Source organism: Vipera ursinii (genome assembly GCF_947247035.1).
Source record: "Vipera ursinii genome assembly, chromosome: 5".
In the NCBI taxonomy this organism is placed as follows: Eukaryota; Metazoa; Chordata; class Lepidosauria; order Squamata; family Viperidae; genus Vipera; species Vipera ursinii.
Window position 1 is genome coordinate 29,473,133 of NC_139518.1, and position 8,346 is coordinate 29,481,478.

Below are 8,346 nucleotides of genomic sequence, written 5' to 3' on the forward strand. Positions count from 1 at the left end.
CTTCAGGGCAAGCTTCCCAATACATTTTTCTTGCTTACCCCCTTTCTCCCCCAGAAACCCACATTTCTTCAATAAAAAAGCAAAGCTGGGCAGGACAGAGTTGTTTTCCCTCCCCCCCCCCCCATTATCTGCTGAAACTAAACTCTCCACCTCTGCCTTCCAATCTCAATCTATTTTAACCGCTTAATTTGCTAATTTACTGCATGTCTGGAAAGATGGTGACAAAATCTGTAAGTTACTTATCTTGATGAGTCACTGTCAGGCTGAAGAGAGGAAAGGATGCAAGCAAGCAAAGAAAATCTTTCTGAAGCTTTTTGCCTTTAGGAGCTGAAGGGGGGGGGAATCAGCTCTAAAGAAAAAGTGGCTACAGCACATGGTAGAAGTTGGGTCCTAAAGGCAGTGAAATAGGCAGCAAAAAAGTAGGAAACCTGAAACCTATGTCCAAAGGCTGGGATCAGGAGGAGCAGGGGGTGAGGGTTGTTAAGGAGGCTGTTTCACTTAATATTTGTCACCACTTGAAATAGTAATGGATAGGCTCCATTACAGTCATAGGTCAAGGCTACCTGTAGGACTATTTCTGTAGTAATTATACCACTGTAAGGTATAACAAACAGCAACAGTATTGTAAATTTAGCAACCATCATTCTAAATGAGCCTTGATGGTGCAGTGGTTAGAATGCATGCAGGCTACTTCTGCTGGCTGTCAGCAGTTTGGCAGTTCGATGCTCACCAGCTCAAGGTTGACTCAGCCTCCCATCCTTCCGAGGTTGGTAAAATGACCCAGATTGTTGCGGGCAATATGTTCTGTAAATCACCTAGAGAGGGCTGTAAAGCACTGTGAAGCGGTATATAAGTGCTATTGCTATTGCTGAATCCCTAAATTTGATTTTATTTGTGTTCCTTTTCTCCCAGACTAGATCCTGGCTTGACTGTTGACAAAAAGCATTGTAAGATTGCTTGACCTCTCTTATTTCCTTTAGGAGACATCCTCAGACAGTCCCTCTGTATCTTAGATGAATAGGTTCTGTAATATGCCTACGAGGCCATCATTATCGTCTGACAAAAGGTATGACAACAGATATGGGGATTAATATTTTTCTTCTGGCTCTTGAGGTAATAGTACCGCTCTATAAAACCTTCGTAAGGCCACACCTAGAATACTGCATCCAGCTTTGATCACCACAGATGTTGAGACTCTAGAAAGAGTGTAGAGAAAGAACAACAAAGATGATTAGTGGCCTTGAGGCTAAAACCGAAGAATGGTTGCAAGAACTGGGGATGGCTAATTTACTGAGGAGTAGGACCAGGGGTGACATATCAGTGTTTCAATATTTGAGGGACTGTCACAGAGAGGAGGGGGACAACCTATTTTCCAAAGCATCGAAGGCCAGACAAGGAATAATGGATGGAAATTGATCAAGGAGAGATTCAACCTAGAAATAAGGAGAAATTTTCTGACAGATCAATCAACCAATGGAACACCTTGCCTTCAGAAGTTGTGGGTGCTTCATAACTGGAGGCTTTCAAGAAGATACTGGACAGCCACTTGTCAGTAGTGGTATAGGATCTCCTGCTTGAGCAGGGGGTTGGACTAAATGACCTATAAGGTCCCTACCAAATCTGTTATTCTGTAATCTCAGAAACATAGTTTAGAGAACTATAAACGTTGAGAGATGGCACTGAAAAAAACCAATTTTATTTCTTCCTGTTAAAATATTCACAGTGCTTATTCATATATACATTACTTATACATGCCTTCTTTGAATTAAGATTCATTGAGTTCAACAGTACTTCTCTAATAAACTGCGTAAGATCGCTATTTTAAGTATTGAAACTCAGATAACAGCTATTTTGGTCATACTTTAGCAACAGTTAGAGGTAAAAACAGCTCTTTGTGTTATTGTATTATTGATGAATTTAGGAATTTAAGCATCAATCTAAAATGTAAATGGGCAACCCTATAAAAACAAACCCTATAAAAATGATGCAAACATATTCTAAGGGAAAGCTACATTAACCCAAAATAACGCAAACAATCAAATCACAAATGCCTTCTAACATGAAAGCTCTAGTCAGCAAAAAGGAAAAGGTAAAAAAGGTGAACAGATGTAATGAAGTAGTAAACATGGTGAATTAATACGACATCCGTTGAAAGAAAATAAGCTACTTTGTAGTTATGTCTTTAATTAGTTATCTCAGCAGGTGTTTTGAAGGATGGAAGCTATTCATAATAGAATTATTGTGAATTTCCTACTGTTGTTCATTTAACAAGCATAGTCAAGGGAATTTAATAATAGAATAACAGTCCCAACTAAAAAACTATTATAAATGTTTAGGAAGTATAGACACTTAACAATGGGATACTGGAAAAAGTAACAGTAATCCCCAGGAGAAAATATGATCTGAAAATTAACTATAAAGCTATTGTATGAAACCCTAGGGTATAGCAGCTATTATAGTGTGTCATATGATAGTGTTAATACTGAATAATACATATACTGACTGCTAAAAATTGGAATGTGGTTAAGCATCTAAAACCTCCAAAATCATACTGCTAACTGCAGAACCAAGGTCTATATAGGTTTCTCAGAGATGGAAACTTAAAAGCCTTCTCCATAAGACTAAGTCATTATATATTACATATCAAGCAAATATTTCATTTTCTGCAAGACTTAAACAATTATATACTGCTTCAGTTTTTCATAAGGCATTAACATTCTCATCTTCAATTGACCCTAAATATGTTCCTTCTTCAAAAATATTCTGTTGTTGCCACACATGTTGGCCGATTGAAAAAGATATGTGAACAAAGATTCAATTTCATTTGGTTACATATGGAACAAATAATCACTCTTAGCAATACAAAACCTATAGAACAGGTGTCAAACTGCCAGCCCACAGGCCGGTTGCATCATGCAGAGGCCGCGCTCACCCCAGCTCCAGCAATGCAAAAAGTCACGATATATCATGATGTCACATGACATGGTGAGTTTGACACCTGTGCTATAGAATATGGAAGGCCTACTACCGGTATGTCTGTTGGTTTCTTCCTGTCCAGTGTGAGTTCAATGAAAATGTTATTTTGAAGTAACTAAAATAGTAGAAGAATTTAATTTTTAAAAAATTTAAAGAGTTTTATCTACACACACAACATGGAAGGGGGAAAACAAGTGATGAATATCCATTATAAGATTGCAAAGTAAGCTCTATTTGTATGTGATACTAGATGTCAGTAAAGGGAGTTTTATATCTCTTTATTTCCATTTAGTGATTATTCGACTTCTGTATTCCAGACCTCATAGTCCTAAAATAGGGAATTTTCCCCACACTTTAGAATTACTTGGATTTAGTTAGCCTCAGGATTCCAAGGAGGTCAGACAGTACTTAACACCTGAATCTGGAGGTAGTATTAGCACGAATGGCTACTGACAAAAATATCTTTTTTGAGTATGATACAAATAGGATTGGTTGGGGTGGAAATCAAGCCAATCATAACTCATACCAAATACCTTCTTTGATCTTAGTATAAACGTATAATTATGGAGAAAATTTCAGTCTAGATTATATAATTCTTGATACTAGTTATGCAACTATGTGTCTTAATATTTGTGAAACTTTAATAATGGATTATTTGTGAAACTGTAATAATGGATTATTTTCCATTATTTTCTTGAATCAATTAAAAACACTGACAACAATGTATAATTGATTTTGAGTTGCCTTCTTTCAGATTATTTTTCCAATTTCCAAAGTTTTCATATGGTGAGGAGATTTCTTGATGGACTCACATGTAAGGGCTACCCAGATCTGACTCTGTTAGCTTTTTTGAGGTCAGAGAAAGTCTGCCAGATACCGCCACCTGCTGTTAGCTATTCTCAACAATTTTTGTCAAATTGGGTCCGATCATGTCACCATCCAGGACTTGACTGATGTCTACACCAATAAAAAAACAAAAACAAAAGCACTGTTATGATATTTATTATTTACACTAAGATTTAAGGATTAAAGTTTCTTTGATTCACCCCACATTTTATCTAAACTGTTTCTATGTACTACTGTGTTATGCATCCCAGCTGTTGAGAATCATTTCTTGAAGTCATAAAGTATGTGTCCAAACAATTAAACTAAGACCTTGAGCGGAGAATATCTTTTCCAATTCTTTAATGAACACCAGACACCCAAACAACAGGAATAGTTTGGATGGACAAATCTTCATATTAAGTGTACAAACTGATCCCAAGGACAGTAGAATAGAGTTCTACTGATAAGACGAACAAAAACATATTAGCAAATGTTTGATATGTACACATATACTACATATCTAGCTGGTAATTATACTTTAAATAAAACCTGGAAGCCAGAAATATAAGGAGATTAAACAAAGGAAAATAAAAGAAGCTCAAAGACACCAATTAATTTTCCAGGTGTTCAAAGTAGATCAAATACAGTGTTTATGTAGGCTAGCACAAGGAAAACACCAATTTAGGAAGCAGAAAAAACAAAATTAAATGTTTTGCTTAATATTGGAGACTGCCACTTTACTGATCCTTATTTTGGCTTCGCATTCATAAAAAATTGCAATTGCTTTAGTAGCTATTGGGCAAAAAAAGTTAAACCTCGATTTTGTCTTTATGAAGTACTAAAAAGTGGCTTGTTTGTAATTAAAGTTATGAATTGGTCTATTTTGTACAATGTTTGCACTTAAGGGTGGTTGATCAAAACATCAACAAGAGCTCCTATTAATCCAACCAAAACTTACAAAAATATATAAAGCAAACTTTTCTGTAAGATGGATATTATGTTACATAAAAACATTCCCCAAATGAAAGAAACAGGAGGCATGTTAACAAGCCCAAATGTGTGCCATGGTATAATTTCAAAAGTACATTCAACATAATTAAGAACTGACATCATAACTGTGAAAACATATGTATAATAGGGGAGATCAGTGTTGATGAAGAAATTGCATGTCACAAGTTTGCATTTGCTTCCCCAAATGTGGCTTGGTCTCTATATATGCTTTGGGCTTTTGATTACTCCTGTTTGGTCCTCCAAGCACAAGAGTTATTATTGTACTGTGTTTTCCCGAAAATAAGAACCGGTCTTACATTTTTTTTAGCCTCCAAAAGAGGCTAAAAAGAGGCATTAGGTCTTATTTTCAGGAGATGCCTTAATTTTTTTCAGGTGCTGCCCCAGAAGCCCCATACCTGCTTACCATGCTGCAGGGCTCCTGTTCCATCACCATGCCCATTCTGCTGTAGCCGCCATGAGGTGCATCCTGCCACCATTAGTGCTGCAGCCATGAGGTGTGTCGTGCCATCGTGAGGCCCGCCACACTGCAGCCGCCGCCATCCTGCTGCTGTTGCCATGAGGTGCATCCCATTCCCCTTGGCACCGGTGCCGCATGCTGTGACATGGTTCACAGCGGCGGCAGCCACACCATGATGTACCTCACAGCAGTGGCAGCAGTGTGACATGACTCGTGGCAGGATACACCTGACAGCGGCAGCAGTAATGGTGGCAGGATATGCTTCGCAGCAGTGACAACGGCAGCAGGCTGTGCCACCAAGCAGATGCACCTCGCAGGGCCAGCAACGGCAGCACAATGTGACTTGCGATGGTAGCAGCACCAAGAGCTCTGCAGCATGGTAAGTGGGTATGGGGCACATGGGGCAGCTCCCCCCCCCGCGTCCCACCTCACCTTGTGTCTTAGCAAATAAGTAGGACTTATTTTTGGAGTAGGGAGATAGATAGACAGACAGACAGACAGACAGACAGACAGACAGACAGACAGACATACATACATACATACATACATACATACATATATATATATATATATATATATATATATATATATATATATATGTGTGTGTGTGTGTGTATATATATATGTTTTCTGAACTGGTGAGTTGTGCTGCTTTTGTTCAGCTCCGTGTTTATGGTGGTGCCATGATTTTATAGTGGGTGTCAGTTTGCTTATTGTGTGGTTTGGAGGGGTTTAAAGTGGCTGATGTTGCAGCTGTAGTTAGGTTTCTGTTTTGTGGTTGTGTGTCGTTATCGTTGTGGGTTTGGATTTGCTTTTTGAATGGTTGTGTGGTGGTGATGTCATGTGATGTTATCATGAGTTTGGGTCTGGTATCATTCTTGGTGGTTGGGACTCGTCTGTCAATCAAGGCGGGTTTCCAAATGGCTGGTAGGCGAGAGGTATCATCTCGTTTGTTCATGCTGTGGGGGCGTTTTTCTATCTCAATGGCTTCTCTGATTATTCTGTTGTTAAAATGTTCAATTTTGGCGATAGTTTTGGTTTTTTAAAAATCAATTTCATGTCCCGTGGCTTTAAAGTGTTGGAACAGGGATAAAAAAGAGGAACAAACAGCCACTACCACACACTTCTCCCAGAAGAACGAAGCTGAAGCCACCAGCCTGAGGATGATGGATGAGATTTCGTCGAAACGTTGCTCTTATACCTTCAATTCTACGTGGGAAAAAACCTGAATGACCAAAGATTATATATATCTATCTATCTATATCTATATCTATCTATCTATCTATCTATCTATCTATCTATCTATCTATCTATCTGTGTGTGTGTGTGTGTGTGTGTGTGTGTGTGTGTGTGTTAAATGTTTAAGTATGTGTGTGTGTGTGTGTGTGTGTGTGTGTGTATGTATATGTATATGTGTGGGCTTATTTTTGGGAAACAAAATACTTACCGATTATTAATGTACTTGCAAAGAACTGAATGTCATATTATGGAGTTGGAGTTGCATCTAATCCTTCCCACAAACACCTAGGCTTTGTATATGGTGAACACCCAGTTGTATGGGTCAGCGTACCATCACGCCAAGCCAAAAAATTGGATGAGAAAGCATGACAGAGGCAACCACAGGCAAGCAAATTCTGTGAATTCAGTCAGTATACCACCTAGGAATGAATACAGCACATTATATATTTTTTCTCCTCCCACACTGCTCCTGATTAATTCTTAATAATCTCAAATTTTGGGAGACAATTTCAAAAACACATGCAACCACATTTTCTCCCCCCCCTTCCCCCCAGTAACGTGTTTTTAGCAACCCAGCCTCACATTTGTAGGCCCTGGGTATTAGCATGGCAATAATTATCTGCCATAGTGTAGTGTTGTGAGAATTGATGTCTCATATATGGCTGGATAGAGCACCAAATAGGGAAACGCTAATTGAATCCCCTGAACTTAGGGAGGGAGAAGCTGCAGTATTCCAGCTATACCAGTGGTGGCGAACCTATGGCAAGCGTGCCAGAGGTGGCACTCAGAGCCCTCTTTGTGGGCACACATGCCATGCCCTGGAGATGGCAACCATCCCTCTTCAACCAGCCGTCCGAGGTCCCATGTGGCTGGATACATCCCAGCATGGCTGGTTTCCCTCCCCCCCCCGTCCCATCCCTCCTGGCCTCGCATGCTTTCCTTTTCCTGGGCACAACCCACTGCATCGCCTCCTCAGCTGTCGGCCAGCTGTCCAGCTCAGAGGCAGCTTTTCTGAACTGCTGGTGGCGGGCTGTGGAGCTCCAGAGTGCACCGGTCAAGGAGCCGGCAGGCTCTGGCAGCTGACGGACACCCTTCAGCCCCCATGCGCTCGCTGGCCTCTGTGTGTGGGTGCCAATGGTGTCAGGCAGCAGCTGCCCTGGCCCCTGCCTCACCTTGCCCCATGGCAATGGCATCCCCATCCTGCTTCACCTCACCCCACAGGATGAGCCTCCTGCCTACCACCTCACCTGCCAGAGACCCCATGGATCTCCCCCAACCCTGTCTGGCCCCCACAGGCGTCCCTCCACACAAGCAACATCGAGGTGACCACGCCCACTTCGGCCACACCCACCCAGTCTGCCATGCCCACCACAGCCATGCCCACCCAGTGGGCCACGTCCCACCTGGCACCTGGTGATAAATAAGTGGGTTTTGGGTTGCAGTTTGGGCACTCGGTCTCTAAAAGGTTCACCATCACTGAGCTACACTATCCCAAAGGTGCTTTTTCAAAAAGCAACTGAACTTCGTTTTTTCCTTGGAAGACGTTTCACTTCTCATCCAAGAAGCTTTTTCAGTTCTGAACTGAGGAAGCTTCTTGGATGAGAAGCGAAAGATCTTCAAGGAGCAACAAAGCGCAGTCGCCTTGTGAAAAAGCATCTTTGGGACAACCGTGACCTAGCTCAGGGGTAGGCAACCTTGGCTCTTTTATGACTGGTGGAGCATGGCTGGCTCAGGAATTCTGGGAGTTGGAAGTCCACCAGTCATAAAAGAGCCAAGGTCGCCTACCCCTGACCTAGATCAGCGTTTCCCAACCTTAGGAACTTGAAGATGCGTGGACT